Source organism: Chiloscyllium plagiosum, chromosome 4 (assembly GCF_004010195.1).
Source record: "Chiloscyllium plagiosum isolate BGI_BamShark_2017 chromosome 4, ASM401019v2, whole genome shotgun sequence".
NCBI lineage: Eukaryota > Metazoa > Chordata > Chondrichthyes > Orectolobiformes > Hemiscylliidae > Chiloscyllium > Chiloscyllium plagiosum.
In genome coordinates this window covers 91,007,918-91,027,344 of record NC_057713.1, presented here as the reverse complement: position 1 = coordinate 91,027,344, position 19,427 = coordinate 91,007,918, and the positions used below count along the sequence as shown (strand labels likewise).

At 42.5% G+C, this 19,427-nt stretch overlaps 1 long non-coding RNA gene across 2 annotated transcripts; it reads right to left on the bottom strand.

Annotated features, from left to right (window-relative positions):
• Positions 1-391: 391 nt before the first annotated feature.
• LOC122549583 lies at positions 392-10,150 on the bottom strand. 2 transcript variants are annotated; one of them, XR_006311593.1, is made up of 3 exons: positions 10,100-10,150; positions 5,345-5,586; positions 392-1,471 (listed from the first exon to the last, which is right to left on the bottom strand). It is a non-coding gene; the product is annotated as an uncharacterized LOC122549583 (long non-coding RNA). The 2 variants fall into 2 exon arrangements; XR_006311592.1 differs by lacking the exon at positions 392-1,471 and adding an exon at positions 1,788-1,857.
• Positions 10,151-19,427: the final 9,277 nt, after the last annotated feature.

Sequence of the window (19,427 nt, the reverse complement as noted above, 5' to 3'; positions counted from 1 at the left end):
CACAAAAGAATAAAAAAAAGTTGTTAAGATAAATTAGTTTGAAAATTAAAACCACTCCTGTAATGTTTCAGCGGTATCGACTACAATAGCAATCAAGTAAATTCCACTGATTCTGAAAATATCAGATTGTTCAGGTAAGTGAGTTCCAACTGAAGATTCTATGTAAGTTTTCAATAGACAACATCTTTTAAAAATGAAGAATAAAACCAAACTCAGTTTTAATTCATTGACTGCTACAGCACAGGCCATTGCACACAACATGAGCTGCTAAGAGTTGCCTATCTCTTATCCGATTAAGACTACTGTATATTGAAAATCAGCAATTTCGTACCAGAATGTGCAGCCACACTGAAGAAAGATTGACACGCAGTCATATTTGAACAAGTGGGAGGTGAGAAAAAGAACAGAATGAGAGATCTGATAGTGTGAAGAGCAGGAGACATTAAATAGCAAACAATTTTGTAAGATCAGGCCATAGGGATTGTAAATGGGACAAAGTGATTAAGTCAAAGGTGTGGATAGAGGAGGCCATAATAGCAGGATCCTGATTTATTTTTCATTCATAGGATGTGGGCATCACTGGCCTGGTCAGAATTTGTTGCCCATCTCTGGTTGCCTGGAGGGCAGTTGAGGGTCAGCCATGTTGCTGTAGGCTTGAAGCTGCATGTGGGCCAGATTAGGTGGGAATGGCTGATTTCCTCCTCTGGGGGACATTGTTGAAGCAGATAAATTTTTCCCAACAGTTGGCAATGGTTTTATGGTCATCGTTAGTCTCTTAATCCCAGATTCAATTTTTATTGAGTTAGGGTTTCACTGTCTGTCATGATAGGATTTGGACCTCACTCCCCATAACATTGGGTATCTGAATTAGTAGTCTAGTGATAGTATCACTAAGCTATTTTCTCCCCTATATAAGGGAAGTCCAAAAGCCAAGAAAGAGAGAAATGAGAGTTTAAAAACAAAGTAACAAAAAAAGAAGAAACGATCTGGGAGCCGAGGTTAGGACACTTCCTAATAGCAACCAATGTAGGGCATTGGATTCCTGTGGTAACTGTTATAAATCTGCTGGGAACTCAAATATTCAGGAATTAGATCAGTAAACCAATTGGATAAATCAGGCTTGTTTCATTTTGTAACATGATCAGCAGCAAAAAGTGCACATGTGAGTGGAAAAGGCAGTGTAACATGAAGCAGATAGTGTGAGTGACTTCAATAGTGAAGCTAAGCATCGACTGTGAAGTGCAATTATTGCTATAGGTTGTTTAGTGCCCCAACTGTAGAGATCAATTCTCTGTCCTGTGCCAGACAATTGTGTCTGACTGTCCTGTTTGGCATGGACCGTGGATCGTGTGTTGCCAATGAAGTGCTGTCCTGGAAAGGCCCACGGTTTTTGGTGCCTGCTTTTGTAGACCAGATGTAGGCGAGTACCAAGAGAAGCATTCATTTCCGTCTTGTTTCTGGGATTGGCTATCTGTCAGAGGGAATAACAGGGCTTGACTACAGCGTTCAAATCTAATTTTACAGTTCAAATGATATCATACACCACAAAGTGACAATCCAGCACTTTTTCAATGACAACGTTTATTAAATTGCAGTTTTCAAGTCTCTTTAGTCTCAGCAAAATTGTGTGGACACCAGATCCAATGGAGGTAGGATTTATAAAGGCTAATCGCGGAGGTATCTCACTGCTGGCACTGCCTTTAACTTTGCTCAACAGCAGGACAGTTATTGGCCTTTGCCTCAAGAGGGCAAGCAATGCTGTCACTGCACGAGTAATCCAGGCATCCAGCCTCATGCTTTGGGGATGTATCTTTGGGTCCCTCCATGGCAGACGGTGACATTCAAACTCAATAAGATCTGGAATTCAAAAACAAGTCTATTGGTGATTATGTCGCCATTGGCGATTACTGCAGCCAAAAATTGGGTTTGCTGTGTTCTGGACTGGATGGGAGGGGAGGGTGTATGGGGGTTGTGGGGGGTGGGGGGGGGGGGGGGGGGGGGTGGGGGTGTTGTTGGCCTACTGTTCTTGCTGTCCTTGCTCAGTCAGCCTGGGCATGGCTCCAGACCTACAGTGGTGTTGTCGACTCTTGGCTGCCCTCTGGGCAATTTGGATGGGTAATGGATGCTGGCCTGGCCAATGACAGTCACATCCCAGAAATGCATTCAAACATTGAGAGCGTCTGGCCCAACAGGAGATCACTGCAGTGAGCTCTGTATCAGCCAAAAAGCACAAGCTGTGATCTGTTGGCTCTGCTCAACTTGGAGATCTGTTCTGTGAACAAGTGATTCTTGGACAAAGTTTTAAAAAGTTTCCAATGTTAACATGATCCAGGAGACTGAGGTGTCACTGTGTTCTTTTGGGTTTCAATGGCCAATTCTCCTCCCCTAGCACTGAGAAAACATGTGTGCTCGAGTTCAGCCCCATATTCAGTTATCACAGCCGCTAACTTACTTCCCAGGACTGAGCTGAGATCCTCCATTTGATCTCACAGTATACTGGATTCACTGTCTAGGGAACATCAACCTACGCCGACCGTACTCTATCAGAACTGTGAAGTTCAAGTCCCAGTCCAGAGTATTCCCACCAATGCAGTACTGAGGGAATGCTGCACTGTCAGAGGAGCTGGTCGACCATGGCTCCACCAAACCCTCTGGGTGGATGTGTACAATCCGAGGGAACATTTTGATCCCAGTCTCACCATGATGTTTATCTCTCAACTGACCCAAGTGAAATAGTTTAGCTCATCATTGCTCTCTCAAGGACCTTGTGTGTGAACATTTCCCACATCACAACAGTTCTTTTGTTTCTGAAGTACCTCATTGTGATTTTTGTTGGAGACGTGTGAAACAAGTGCAAGTTTTGATGATACATGCGTATCTATGTGGTCTCTCTGCTTCTCTAGGGAGGGGTCATTGAGAACAGTCAGGTGCGTTATTGTTTTACCTCCTGATACCCTCAGCGGCCCATAAATTTGAGGATAGTTGATGATAACATAGCTGATCTGAGTTATATTTGGCACCCTGTGCAATGGAAACTTAGACTTCCATATCTGTGTGCAGTCATTGCACCAGCAGGAAGGCAGCGACAGGAGCCCTGACTTTCCTGTAAATCCATGCAGCATGGTTCCCCTTCTGTGGTATGGACTACAGTCTCAGCTGGGACAAGAGACCACTTGATTGGACCACGCTTCCTAAGTTGAAAAATGTGGTGCTGGAAAAACACAGCAGGCCAGGCAGCATCCGAGGAGCAGGAGAATCGATGTTTCAGGCATAAACCCTGCTTTCCTGAAGAAGGGCTTATTCCCGAAATGTGGATTCTCCTGCTCCTCGGATGCTGCCTGGCCTGCTGTGTTTTTCCAGCACTACATTTTTCAACTCTGGTACTCCAGCATCTGTAGTCCTCACTTTCTCCACGCTTCCTAAGTCTGGCTAAAAGGGTTGGAAGGCCCTCTTGATGATGGCTCAAGCTCAGGCAGATTCGCTTCTGATCTTTTATAAAAATTCAGACAGGAATTTTAGAAATTTTTGAGGCATATTTTGTCAATGGTTTGCAGAGGCCCTATGATTGATCAAGCCACAGAAAACAGAGCTTAGTAGACAGACCCTGTCCAAATGAATTTAAGATCTGAAAGGTCTATATGGCAGAAAAGAAACCAATTTAGCACATTGAAGCCACACCAATATTCAGGGATCTCACTTCAGTATAGAATTCAGGCCTACACTCATATCAGCTACATTGCCCACCCAAAATACCGCCGCTCCCTCACCACCAGACGCCTGGAGGAAGAATGCCTCATCTTCCGCCTCGGAACACTTCAACCCCAGGGCATCAATGTAGAATTCAACAGTTTCCTCATTTCCCCTTCCCCCACCTCACCCTAGTTCTAAACTTCCAGCTCAGCACTGTCCGGATGAGGCGTTCTTCCTCCAGGTGTCTGGTGGTGAGGGAGCGGCGGTGAAGGAGGCCCAGGACTTGCCTATCTTCTTTTCTACCTATCCACTCCACCCTCCCCCCGCCCCCAACCTATTTCCACCTATCCACTCCACCCTCTCCTCCCTGACCTATCACCTTCATCCCCTCCCCCACTCACGCATTGTACTCTATGCTACTTTCTCCCCACCCCCACCCTCCTCTAGCTTATCTCTCCACGCTTCAGGCTCACTGCCTTTATTCCTGATGAAGGGCTTTTGCCCGAAACGTCGATTTTGCTGCTCGTTGGATGCTGCCTGAATTGCTGTGCTCTTCCAGCACCACTGATCCAGAATCTGGTTTCCAGCATCTGCAGTCATTGTTTTTACCTACCTTGCCCAAGCTCACCACCCACTCTCAACATAAAGCTGATGTTCAGATCCATTAACATTGCAGGGTCACCAATTGTGCAGTAACACTTTGGCTGACAAGTGGTGATGGAGAACTGGTGAAATATTTAATTCATTGGAAAGCACATTGAGACATCTTGGAATCATGAAAGGTGCTCAGAGAAATGTAAGTCTTTCATCAGACTTGACATGCTGGCTATATGTCACCCTTGACAGCAAATGGAAACTGCACCTTGCAATGTTCCGGTGTCTAAGACTGAATCGAAGTTCACCCAGAATGTGACCAGGGCAGGATGTTAAATATTGCTAATCATTTATACAATTTTGAGTTGCTATACACTTTGTCAACGTACATGGCAAAACTTGAAGATCAAGTAAGTTTGGTCATCTCCACAGACAAATTCATAGGGTGGGATCTTATTGGGGTCTGAGTGATGTCAGCTATCACAAGATTTGTAGCAGAATCAGACAAGAAGTCTGGCAAGGCTCATCCAGATGTCGAGAGCACCTTGTTCCATCTCTCTGCTTCTGGCAAATAACAAAGCGAGTTTCTCTTCAAGCCGCAGTGAATTGCCAATAAAGAGCTATTGTTGTTTGTTAAATGCCTTGTTAATGGTACAACATGCCTCTTTAATATTCACCTTCCTAAATGATCAAATGCTTCATATAAGTTAGATGTCGAGATCAGGGAGGTGGTGTGTTCAGCTCGTTGCTTGGTCCAGAGGCCTTCCATAGTGGACACCAAACACCATCATCTCAGGTCGCACTCCATGGACACCAGCCACATGTACACCATGTCCACAAACATCGGCATTGAAAATGTACTAGTCTTCTCGAACCCTCACAACACATCTCCAATCCACCTAGCTCCTGGACTGGACTAGGCTGCATCTCCTAGCTGTTCAAGTGCTATCAAGGTGCTCACTCACTGTGGGCTATCTGAATGTTCACAGTACCCCTGCCTTGCCTTTGTGCATTTTACCCCTCAGTCAGAACAATCAGGTTAATACTGATACTGTCTTACCTTGCCACTTAGTGCAGATATGAAAAGAAGAAGCTTATCATTGTTGGCGGCAGTCTTCAGTCAAGTCAAGGGGGAATGGCTTTTGTTCAGGGAGTTCCCAGCATCAAGCGTTAGAGGCAGTCTCTGTGACCAGTCCAGGAGCTTGGATACAACCAGTCAGCTACTCAGGATGCTGTCAACCGAGAGGTGAGAAACCAATCATCTGTATTGACTTTTTTTGCCTCAATGGTTCTGCTGGCTTCCTGGAATAAGACAGAGGCAACTATTAAGGGGTATGAAAGTGGCTGGCACAGCTATTACTCAAGGTGTAAACGAGAGGTTTCCTGAGTAAGTGAGGACACAGCACAGAGAGCATGCCCGGAACTGGAGGAGTGGGTGAGAGCGAGTGAGGGCATGTGTTGCAGGTAATAGTAAGAGTTGTGGAAGTCCAGCATTTGCACCACCCCATCTAGCAGGATTGTCAGGAACATGCCCTTGATGTGTGACGCTGATTTCCTCCTGTCTGCCATGTCGGGGGCAAATATCAGGAACTACGTCAGGTCCAGATTGACTATTCCTGTCGGGTGTCCAAAAGCCTTTTAGATATGGGATTGGTGGCATGGATGCCATTGAACTTCAGTACATCCCGTCAGATGTGAGATGTCCCCGGAACGATGCATGGTGAGATGGAGTGAAATGAGATGAGAAGGTTGCCATAGGGAAGGGTTAAGTTATCAATGAGGTGTGTTTGGTAAGGTATGGTGATAAAACCTGCTAGTCTGTGTGGCAAACAAACCTCCAAAAACTTGATGCAACTCCTACTTGGCCAAAAATAAAAGTAAGATGCAGCCCATGAAACCAATGCTTTGCTTTCTTCAATATGCTCTGTGCAGTTGAATGATTTACTGTATTTCTCTGGGTTGCATTGCAGCAGTAGGCTTGGATCTGCCTGGTTCTTTTACTTTCGCAAGAAGTTGCTGACTCATGCTTAGACATCAATCAACAAAAAGGAAAACTAAACACTAAGCATTGTTGTCTATCCTATACAAAGTAACATGGATTGACTCAACTTCACACAGCTTGGAGTACTCAAGATATGTATTGTGCTAGTTGTTTCTCACAGTCAATATGCCAGTAGACTTTTAAAAGATATGCCTATTGTAAAATTGCTGTATCTTAGCATGTGACTGAGGGTTTAAAGGTCTCATTCCACCTTTACTGGGCCACTTGAAGCATAACATGCTGATAGAAGTATACCACTCTTGGTAACAAAATCAATTAATATTAGCCCGGGCACGGAAGTGCCTATAATGTATTAGTGAGCTGTAATATATGTTCTGAAGGAGGGTCACTGCACCAGAAGCGATAACTTTTCTTTCTCTCCACAGATACTGCCAAACGTGCTGAGTTTTTTCCAGCAATTTTTGTTTTTGTTTCTGATTTCTAGCATCTCTGGTTCTTTGGTTTTTTTTTGTATTATATAGCTGTTATAAATTTCAGCACTACCTTACCCACGTCCAAATTCTTATGTCATGGGCAATAACATAAAAATTGCCACATCAGGTACCCTGCTGAAGGCAAAACATGCACCATACAGTGCTATATATTGTCGTCAATTTCGCTATTTAAAACCACCATAGACAATTCAGCTGAGGAATTCAGCAAGGCTGCCTATGCAGATTATACTGATCAGCTAAGGTGGATGGAGGGTGTTGTTTTGTTGATGTTTTCAGTATGCGATTGCTAATGATCCTGAAGTGAAAATGTCCATAAAGTGAACAGCTGAAATCTTGGTATAGCTGAAGCTGAAGCATGCCTTACACCTTACGAATGAATATCACAACCATATGTATTGCCATATTGCACATTCTTTTTCATGTACTCAGGATCCAAATTCACACTGCAGGACAGAAAGGGAATTATGAACCAAACTGTGCTTAGTGTATATGATATGAAAAGGCAAATAGGTGGCATTGAGCGTAAGGCTGCAATTCAATCAGAGGAGGGCCTGCTGATGTTTCTAACCTGTTTGCATTTTACCCTGGTGGTTTATGATATGATCAAAATCCATTGATTGAATTATAGCCTAGCAAGTCACTGCCAGCTATCCATTATCCCATGCGTAATTTATTGAGAGGAGACAGTGGGGGTCACATTAGATACAGGGAATTGCATTATCCCGCATTTAAAAAGCATTGGCCATTTCCTACTGTTTTGCTCGTGACAACCGAGACTCTAATAGGAGATTGCTGTATGGTAGGTAAACATGACCACATGAGTGATGATGAGGATTACACTTAAATATAGGGTTGAAATCTAAATCTGCCAAGGTTTGGGGCTGGTGATTTTGGGATCAGAGTAATTTCATGAGAAGAGCTATATTTATTTCTTGACAGGATGTTTGAAGATGCTTATTTGAACAGGATTGAAGTTCTTAGCCATGTTTGTGCTCTAAGCAACCAATAAAATTGATTCTTTTGCTAAAGAGCTGGTGAATGATTGCGATTCACAAACAATAGATTCACAGTTAATTAGCTGCATTATCTGAAAATATTGTATACAAAATATGTATTCAGTCAAAACATTCTGCCTTTGCATTACATAATAAATATGGACCCAAACGTTTGAGAACATTAGAAAAAAGTGACAGTTCAAATTCAATGCTGTAAGAAAATGAAATTATTAAAAATCAACATTTCCTGATTTTTAATTCATTTTCCAGAGAGAATGTTCCTTTGTCTTTGTTGCATAATGAAAAGCCCAATATCCCTGAAAAAGTACAGGACAAGATGTATGTGGGGCAAGAGGGCCAGGTAGCAACAGCAACTACAACAATCTGCATTTGTATAGAACCTTTAACATAGTGAAATATTTCAAAGCCCTTTATTAGCAGCATTATCAGACAAAATTTGCTGTTGAACCTCATGAGATTTTAAGATATATGATCACCTGTTAGTCAGAAAGGTAATTTTTAAGGAGGGCTAAAGGAATAAAAAAAGAGGTGGAGAAGATTAGGACTGGAAATCCAAAACTAATAATCCAGTCAGCTGAAGGTGTGAGTCTTTATTACAACATTAGTTAGTTTGCTATATCATCACCAGAGGTTGGGCAATTAAAAATAGAAATGAATCTTCATTGCTTTCTGAAAGTTGTTTCAATAGAAGTTTGAGAAAATTTGAACCTATTTCACATAGATGTGAACACTCAAGCATGTCATACAGGAAAAGATCTATGCAGTTGTGAATGCAAAGAATGCATATGTACTCTACCCAGCCAGAGCACTGTTTGTATTCTGTAATATCTAAGCAACAGAAAAAAGCCTAGTCTGTTAGCACCAGGTCAAAGCTCTGTCTATTATCCAGCAGACCTAGACCTAAATGGCACATTTTAACTGCAGGCAATTTCAGGAAAAATAGCATGCAGAATTTAAGAACAATATCCATAGAAACTTTAACCTCCAGCCGAGGTTAGAAACATAGAAACATAGAAAATCAATGCAGCATGGTGGCACAGTGGTTAGCACTGCTGCCTCACAGTGCCAGAGACCTGGGTTCAATTCCCGCCTCAGGTGACTGACTGTGTGGAGTTTGCATGTTTTGTTTGCATGTTCTCCCCATGTCTGCGTGGGTTTCCTCCGGGTACTCCGGTTTCCTCCCACAGTCCAAAGATGTGCAGGTCAGGTGAATTGGCTATGCTAAATTTCCCTTAGTGTTAGGTAAGGGGTATGGGTGGGTTGCGCTTCGGCGGGTCGGTGTGGACTTGTTGGGCCGAAGAGCCTGTTTCCACACTGTAATCTAATCTAATCTGGATAGGTCATTCGGCCCTTTGAGCATTCAATATGATCATGGCTGATCATGCATTTTCAGTATCCCACTTCCAACATCTCTCCATACCCCTAAACACGTTTAGCCACAAGGGCTACCTCCAGCTCCATCTGGAATATATCTAATAAACTGGCTCTAGCCTGTGGTAGAGAATCCCACAGGTTCACAGATCTCTGAATGAAGAACGTTTTCCTCATCTCAGTCCTGAATGGCTTTTCCCTTATTCTTAAACTGGGGTGACTCTTAGTTCTGGTCTTCGGTAACATTGGGAACATCCTTCCTTCATCTAGCCTGTCCAGTTCCATCAGGATTTTATATGTTTCCATGAGGTTGTTTTAACTTTAGGCCTTGTCTATTGGAGTTACATTAGGGTCAGTTAGCAGGAGCAAAACATTAGCACTGGGGTTTTGGAAACACCAGGAACCTAAGGGGAACTGCCTCCACATGAATTCAGGCTTTCCACAATTAATGGTAGTGCTTCAGGGACAGCTGGAATCAGAGCCTCAAGATACCTTTCAGGGCCTGAAGGGGTATAACTAATCCACTTGGCCAAATCGGAACTCTCTGTTGGCCTTGCTGCTGACTCCTTGTAGGTTCCATGTTTGGGTTTTGGACCGTGTAAGCAGACTGGCAGTTTTAGTTAAAACACATTTGTCTTTGCAATGACATTGCAGTGTTAATAATACCATCAGCCTGTGACACTTGCAGCAGGATTGAATGGAGGTAATGGAGTCTTGCCTATTGACTGGAGAGTCAACTAAATAAGTGCCAATCAGGCAATTAACTGAGTAGCAGTGGACCTTTGCTAGGATCAAGAACAGCATGAGGTGGTGGGGACAGAAGTTAAAGGGCTCAGCAACAGAGGCAGGAGTGACTGTTAGTGGTTGCCCCTTCCTGTTGCCAGGTTCCTCAGTCAAGCAATGAGTATCTAAAAATCCACAAGCAATCCTACCAGGGTTTACATTTCAGGCTTCCCTCCTGATGAATCCCCAGCGTCCTCCTGAGTCAATGTCAGCAGCAGCTGAATGAGGTTTTCTGTGCATCACTTAATTGCCCACTTGACGGTCCTAATAGATAGCGGAGCAGAAAGGCTGCTGATAATCTTTCCTATCACAGACTAAAGTGGAGTAGAGTCAGGAATATGAAAGGATCCACTCCATGCCTTCTTGCCCAATTACATCAAAACCACCACTGGAGGAGGCAAAAAACTCCAACCAAGAATGTGCAATAAACCCCTGTCCCTTTTTGGTGATGGCCCTCCCTTGCCTGCTTTGGGTGTAGTTAAGATGACAGAGAATAGGAAAGTGTATGGAACATACAAAGCAGAGAAAGCTCAAGTCGACTTTCATTTTCTTTATGTTGCCAATTTTCTCTGTTTTAATCCGAATTTCTTTGACCATCAAAAGTGCTTGCAATAGTTTTCAGAACTTTGAGTTTTTTGATTGCAAATGAGCTTTCAATATGATGTATCTTGTACTTTCAAGAGAAGACCATATTGGCATTTTTGTCCTTTTCTTCATACTGTGTGACTATCACAAGATGCTGTCAGTTTATTCCATGAGCGATTACCATGGCCTGGTGATTTTGAATGCACAGCCGAAATATTTACGTCGCGAGAAACGATACTGGATGAGAGCTTCATTTGTGCTTGAGCCAATTGATCTTTGAGGCAAAAGTGTTAAAAACAAGTTTTGGATTATTTTCAGAGATGAATGAAAAATGACATGAAAGATGTGAAACGATCATTTAAATGCATTTGTTAATTAAGTATTAGGCAATTTTATTATTTACAATAGAATACAGATTTTTAAGAACAACTGCAGAAATGAGTACTTCATCTGAATTTGAAAGTTTTTACTTTGAATCTCGGGAGCATTTGATATGCAAGTGAAGGGACAACTTGCCTATGTAGTTCTTGACATCAAGGAAGATAGCATTTGAAGCATTATGTCAAAATAGCAATGTTTACATGAATCGGAATCGTCCGATCTAACGATCTGAGCTACACCCGTGGATTTTTTGTGTCAAAGTCTTAGATCATTAATGAACCTCAGAAAATGTTATAGTGTCTTTTGATAAGTCAAAAATGTTTATATTGATAAGAGAAAAAGAAGACTTATTTTAGTTAGAGAGTCCAAGGCAAATTGATTTCAATTTACGAGAGCGACGATCAATTGCTGCAAAATCAGAAAAATGCTTCTCCAAAACCTAACTTTGTTTAAGTAGATTTATTCTCTAGGAAAATGCACACGAGCCTATCTTCCACATCTTCTGAGGATGTTGGTTGCTGTGGTAGCAGCTGTGTGAATGCAGAAAATCTGGAAAGCCCGACATTTTTAGATGAATTTGACAGTGTTTGTGCGCACGGTTTAGCAAAGTGCGGCAGGAAGCATGACTCTGTGCTGCTAAGATGGCCGTGTGATGACAGATTGGTGTGGAGCGAGTCTGCCAAGGTGGCTGCGAGAGAGGTGCAGGTGGATTCGGTGGAGGGTGTTGATGGACTGCCTTTCTACCAGGAAGCTGAGAGCTTCCTCGCAGCCACGATGAGGGATGAAAATGGGCTTGAAAGAGCAATTTCAGACCCAGATCAAAATGTATCCGAGATTGCTGCTGCTGCGCTCTATCAGAAATTTACAGCAGCAGTTACAAGGACAACAGGCACGGCTCCAGAACTATTATCACATTGCGCTGAGTGCTAAGAAAGAGCTATTAAAACACATCAGTACACCTTCTGTCTGACAGACGCTGCATTTTGCCTTCATACTTCTCCAACTGGCAGTACGAATGAATTAGACTGACTTGTGAAAGTAGTCCTGCAAGTTAGGATGTGTGGAAAGAGAAAGCAAGGGCAAAGAGATATGTCAGCAGACAGGCTGGTTTTTATCATACATATCTGCATTCCTTAGTGTTATTGTTCTGCCATCTCTGTTTCTCTACTGTCAAATGCCCTCTCTGTGCATTTTTCTGTGACTGTAACATCATAAATCATCTTATTCCCTCAGATGTATCCCTCTCTGGGAGTTGATCTCCAGTTTGGATTTCTGCATGGATCTTTGGAAGGTAGAAGGGTTAAGGCTATGTTGAAACCAGAGAAGGGATTGTGATTTTGGGTCATTTGCTGGGATGTTAGGATCTGGGGCAATGCTGATTTTACAGTTTGCACATTCTCCATTGAAGACAGTGGAGAATAACATTAGATGGGGTTCCACACAATTGCATAAGGTTCCCATCTGATGGGCTATTTCCCCATCGCCCTGCATGTGTTTTGTGGATAATTATCCACTTTTGAGATGGTAATGTAATACTATACCAATGTGCCTCTTGGTTTGTCATGTATACATAATATTTTCAATGAGGCTTTGACTAAGGAAATCCACCTTTCAGTCAGTTCAATAAAGAACAATGTGGAAAGGGTATTGTACTGGATTGAATCAATAGCATGATGTTGGAGTGGATTGAGAGTTGCATAGAAGCACAGCTACTGACAGGGAGATCTCAGGAATGTTCAGGGTTGCTAAAACTGCCACTCAAAGCCACTGAGAAGGAACAAGGAAGCAAGCCACAGTTGAAGACACAATGGTTGCAACTTTTGTTCTTCCAGTATCAGTCAAAATGAAAGATGGTATGAAACAAAACTGGTAGTTCTTCTGTACACAACAGCAGAATTACAAAATTGCAACAGATCTACCGAACAAACCAGAGCAGCAACATATAGTTATCCTCTTATCACTGTCAGGGAGAGAATGTACTCCACCCTAATTCTTTATGAAAGCCAGAAATTTTGAAAGCCTTGGAATGTGCACTTTGAACCCCAAGTGAATGTAATTTATTAACGGTGTGTGTTCAATCTTCGGGCTCAAGGTGAGAAAGTGACCAATTGATCAACATGTGACTTTGTAAACACAGCTAACAGAATCCTATGAATTTTTATGAAAGCTGATTCATTTAAACACAAGTTTATATTTGGCACAAGAGATCATTCTCTACTGAGGAAGAGGAGAAACTTACTCTCGGGAATGTCATCAACGTGTGCAGAAGATGTTGGAAATCAGCATTCAGAATGACAGGCTTTTCATTATGTTGATAGACATTCCCGACCCACTATCTTGTGAAAAAGGGCAGGATAGAAATTTTGCAAAGGATATCACAGTTGGGGAAAAAACAAGCAGGCTGCAGCTTGGGGTTCACACTGCAAAATGCTGATTTTTATTTGATGTATTCATGGTATCATAATGGATTGAGAGTTGCATAGAAGCAAAGCTACTGAGAGAGAGATGGAAAGAAACTGAAAAAGAAGAAAGAAGCAAGTCACAGCTGAAACATCAGGCAAGACACAATGTTTTGCAATTTCTCTTCTTCCAGTATCAGTCAAAATGAAAGGTAGTATGAAACAAAACTGGTAGTTCTTCCTTGCGCAATAGCGGAATGACAAAATTAGGATACATCTTCTGAACAAATCAAAGCAGCGACATGCAGTTGCACTCTAATTACTGTTGGGAGAGACTGTGGGTGTTAGTGTCTGAGCCAACATTTTTTTTTGCCCCTAGTTGCCCTTGAGATGGTGCTGGTGTGTTGCCTTCTAGAACCACTGCTGACTATTTGATTTGGTGCACCCACAAAAGCAGTAGGGCAAAAATTCCAGAATTTTGACACAGCGACTCTGATGGAATGGGGAGATATTTCCAAGTCAGATGGTGAGTAGCTTGGAGAGGAACTTGGAAGTGGTAGTGTTCCCGTGTATCTGCTGTCTTATCCTTCTAGATGGAAGTGGTCATGGATTTGTAAGGCACTGTTGAAGCAGGCTTGGTGAACTTCTGCCATGCGTCTTTTAGAATGCACACATTGCTGTTATTGAGTGTCAGTGATGAGGAAGTGACTATTTGTAGATGTGATATCAATCAAGCGGGCTGCTCTGTCCTGAATGGTGTCAAGCACCCTGAGTGTTGATGGAGCTGCACTCATCCAGGGGAGTGGGGAATATTCCATCACGACTGACTTGTGCCTTTTAGATGGTGGACAGTCTCTGAGAAGTCAGGAGGTGAATTACTTGCTGAAGAATTCTTAGTGTCTAACCTGCTGTTGTAATCAGAGTGTTTATATGGCTAGTCCAGCTCAGTTTCTGGTCAAGTGTAACCACAGAATGTTGATAGTGTGGGATTTATGTATAGTAGTTGAATGTCAAAAGGGGATAGTTAGATTCTCTCTTGTTGGAGACGGTCACTGCTTGGCATTTATGTGACAACAACATGTTTGCTCATTGTGTGGCAATTTGTTACTTCCCAGATCGAGCCCAAATATTGTCCAAGTCTTATTGAATTTGGACATGGACTGCTCTGAAGAATGGTGCTAAACATTGTGCAATAATCAACAAATGTGCCCATTTTGACCATATGGTGGTGAGAAGGTCATTGATGAAGCAGCTGACAATAATTGGGCTCAGTAGTGAGCACTGTTGTCTCACAGCAGCAGGAACTCGGGTTTGGTTCCATCCTCGGATGACTGTCTATGTGGAGTTTACACATACTCCTCGAGTCTGTTTCCTCTGGGTGCTCCAATTTCCTCCCTCAGTCAAAAGATATGTGGGTTAATTAGATTGGTGATACTAAATTGCCCGTAGTGTCCAAGAGTATATAGATTAGATGGATTAGCCATGGGTTGTAAGCATAGGGTAAGGGGGTGGATCTAGGTGGGATGCTCTTTTGAGGGTCAGTGTTGTCTCGATGAGTTGAATGGCCTGCTTTCACACTGTAGAAATTATATGGCATTACCCTGAGGAAGCCCTGCAGAGTTGTCCTGGAACAGAGATGACTATCCTCCAACAACCACAACTACCTTCATTGTGCCAGGTATGAGTCTAATCAATGAAGGGTTTCCCACTGAATCCCATTGACTCCAGGTTTGCTCAGGCTTGCTACACTCAGTCAAATGTAGCTTTGATGTCCACGGCAGTTACTGTCACTTCACCTCTGGAGTTCAGCTCTTTTGTCCATTTTTGGACCAAAGCTATAATGAGTTGAGTGTCCCTGGTGGAACCTAAACTGGGCTCTATTGTGCAAGTTATTGTTGAGCAGATACTGCTTGTTAGCACTGTTGATGACACCTTCCATCACTTTACTGATGATCGAGAATAGATTGATGGGATGGTAGTTGGCTGGGTTGGATTTGTATACAGGAAATACCTGAGCAAATTTCCATATTGTCACGTAAATACCATTGTTGGAACAGCATTGCATAGATACATATGGCTAGAAGAAAGCACAATAATCAGGTACAGAGCTAAAGGAATGCAATGGTAAGAATTAAGACCTAGGAGAATGTCAGATCATAAATGGTAAGCAAAGGTCAGAGCATATCTGACTGTTAACCTTCAATGTGCCAGAAGGGAGTTGCAATCATAGCGCATTAAACCACTAATCGCGGAATGGATTCTGAATAAGTACAGCTAAATGAAGACAGGGTTAGGATGTCTTTCAGGACAATGTCATCATGAAGTACATGAGAGTTTCAGACCAATGTTACTTCTGCAGTCTTAAGACCAACCTTAATGATAAGACAGAAAGGCTGTAAGAGATGGAGTAATCAAGAAATTGACAAAATGGATTAACAGTCTCTTAACAGAGAAACATCTTGGAAAGTTCAGTAATGCATCAACTCAAAGGATCCAGATATAACTTTGAAGAAATCTCATCATCCCATCACCGTCAAAAGTATTTTGTTACAGCTTACAAAGGCCACAATCTTCTCTACCCAAGGTCCGAGGGCTGGTTACTGGTGGGTTGCATGTAACACTAGGCAAAAGTGAGGATGCAGATGCTGGAAACCAGAGTCTAGATTAGAGTAGTGCTGGAAAAGCACAGCAGGTCAGGCAGCATCCGAGGAGCAGGAGAATTGATGTTTCGGGCAAAAGCTTTTGCCTGAAACATCGATTTTCCTGCTCCTCGGATGCTGCCTGACCTGCTGTGCTTTTCCAGTGTCACTCTAATCTAGACTCTGGTTTCCAGCATCTGCAGTCCTCTGCATATAAACAGTGATTTACTAACTACATTCTGGACATGGTTTGGGACACTGAGGTGGCTGCACATGCTATTTAAAAATTTAATAGCTTCAGTATCAAAACAGGCAACATGAGATTTTGATCTTCCCAGAGCGGAAGCTACAGTGGGGTGACACGGTGGCTCAGTGGTTAGCTCTGTTGCCTCACAGCACCAGGGACCTGGGTTTGATTCCTACCTTGGGTGATTGTGTGCAGTCTGCACATTCTCCCTGTGTCTGCGTGGGTTTCCTCTGGGTACTCTGATTTCCTCCCACAATCCAAAGATGTGCAGGTTAAGTGAATTGGCCATGCCAAATTGCCCATAGTGTTAGGTGCAGTAGTCAGGGGTAAATATAAGGTAGGGGAATGGGTCTGGGTAGGGTAGTCTTCAGAGGGTTGGTGTAGACTTGTTGGGCTGAAGGGCCTGTTTCCACACTGTGGGGAATCTAATCTTTACAGAAGAAGTCATTGTGGACCATGATCAAAATTTAATGTGACTGTTGGATAAAGCTTACCAGATGAATCTGAAGCTGGACAAGAAAAATTGCAATTAAAGATACTCAAGACAAGTGCATAGGCAATGCATTAATGGTAAAAGGTCTTCATTTCGATACCAAAAAACTGAGAGCTGAATCAGCGATGCAGTGACCATCAATGTAACATATTTGCTGGATTCATCAATAAATCAGGAGAATTCTTTCCTAATTTGTCATCAGATTGTTCGCACTACAAGAAGCTGAATCGTTTTAAGTACTGCTATTAGCTAGGAGGAAGAACAAATGTCTCTCAACTTTCGTTTTACTGAGGAAAACAATCCCACCTTCTCTATAATATATCTGTGACAGAAGCTGCTCATTGCTGGAAATGTTTATGTAAATCTTTTCTGTACCTTCTCTTAAGCCTTCATAATTCTAAAGTGCAATGCCCGGAGTTGGACACAACACTCTAGTTAAGGTTGAACCAGTGTTTAATAAAGCAAACTCTTGACTTTCCTTATCAATTCCATCTCCATATGTTTCCCCTTTTGGCAACAGTTCAAGAGAAGTTCGTCATCTGATCTCTCCGCTGCAGCAAGCAACACATTCAATTGGAGAAATTGCAAGAAATCTTTATATAAATCATATTAGTATCTTGAAGTCATAGTCATAGAGATGTACAGTACGGAAATAGACCCTCCAGTCCAATTTATCCATGTCTACCAGATATCCTAATAAATCTAGTCCAATTTGCCAGGATTAGGCTCATATCTCTCTCAACCTTTCCTATTCATATACCCATCCGGAAGCCCTTTAAATGTTGTGATTGTACCATCCTCCACTACATCCTCTGTCAATTCATTCCAGGCATGGCAAAAGTGAGGACTGCAGATGCTGGAGATCAGAGTCTAGATTAGAGTGGTGCTGGAAAAGGATTCCTGATGAAGGGCTTTTGCCTGAATTATCGATTTTCCTGCTCCTCGGATGCTGCCTGACCTGCTGTGCTTTTCCAGCACCTCTCTAGTCTAGACTCGCATTCCAGACATTTGGGCAGCACAGTGGCTCAGTGGTTAGCACTGCTGCCTCACAGCACCAGGGTCCCAGGTTCGATTCCAGCCTCGGGTGACTGTCTGTGTGGAGTTTGCACATTTTCCCTGTGTCTGCGTGGGTTTCCTCTGGATGCTATGGTTTCCTCTCACAATCCAAAGATGTGCAGGTCAGGTAAATTGCCCATAGTGTTAGGAGGGAAATGGTTCTGGATGGGTTACTCTTTGGAGGGTCGGTGTGGACTGGATGGGCCAAAGGGCCTGTTTCCACACTGTAAGTAATCTAAAAAATGTAATGTACCACCCTCTACATGAAAACGTTGCTCCTTAGGTCCCTTTTAAATTTTTCTCCTCTCATCCTAAACCTATGCCCGCTAGTTTTAGACTCCCCAACTCATCATGTAAAATCTATCTATTAAGCCTATCCTGACAGCTTATAGGTTCAAAGCTTTTTTGATCGGAATGATTAATCTCTATCTGATACTTGTTAATATTCATGATCAACAGTTGTATGTGTTGATACTGTGTTAATTATTCAAAATAGTTTGCATTGCGAGACAATAGATAGGTGGAACTGGAAACTCGATTTTTCTAAGATCAATTGAAGCAACACCAACACACATTCGCTTTACAGCAGAGACGAATTAAAAGCAGGACCTAATCTGTTTATCTTTATATGTGTGGTGCTTAAACAATCATAAAACTATTTTTAGCGATTGTTTAAATGTTCTTATTTTATTCTCCTTATAGTTACAGAAACAAACATTTGCAGTTTTATACTCCATTCCTGATGAAGAGCTTATGCCAAAAATGTTGATTCTCCTGCTCGTTGGATGCTGCCTGACCTGCTGTTCTTTTCCCAGCACCATACTCTCGACATAGTTTTATATTGCCTAGCACAACTTCAGAATGTCCTAAAGCATTCTCCAGTCAATGAAGTATATTTGAAGAGTGGTGCACATAGTAATATAGGAAACACAGCATCCAATCTTTACACAGACAGTCCCACAAATGGTAATATTATTTGATTGCCTGTTTTTGAAATGCTGATTGATAGACAAATATTGATTATCAGAGAGAAAGTGAGGACTGCGGATGCTGGAGATCAGAATTGAAAAGTGTGGCACTGGAAAAGCACAGGAGGTCAGACAACATCCAAGGACTGGACGAGTTCGGGCACAAGCCCTTCATCAGGAACATTCACACTTTTCAAAATACTGATTATCACTCCAGGAATAGCTTTTATTCAAGATAGGGCAGCACGGTGGCTCAGTGGTTAGCACTGCTGCCTCACAGTGCCAGGGACACAGGTTTGATTCTGGCCTCAGGCAACTCTGTGTGGAGTCTGCACATTCTCCTCTATGTCCACATGGGTTTCCTCCCACAGTCCAAAGATGTGCAGGCCAGGTGAATTGGACATGTTAAATTTCCCATAGTGTAAGGTGTATTAGTCAGGGGGAAATGAGTCTGAGTGGGTTACTGTTTGATGGGTCAGTGTGGACTTGTTGGGTTGAAAGGTCTGTTTCCACGCTGTCGTGAATCTAACCTAAATAGTGCCATACGATCATTTATATTGAGGGAGCAAACCGGGGATTAATCTAGCAGCATTTCTACAATACTGGACTAAACTGTTGGCTTGGTCTCTGACTTGCATTCCTGAGTCCAATTCAAATGCCAAGAGACTGGAGTATTCCAGTATCTGCAAATCCAACCTTTAAAAATGAC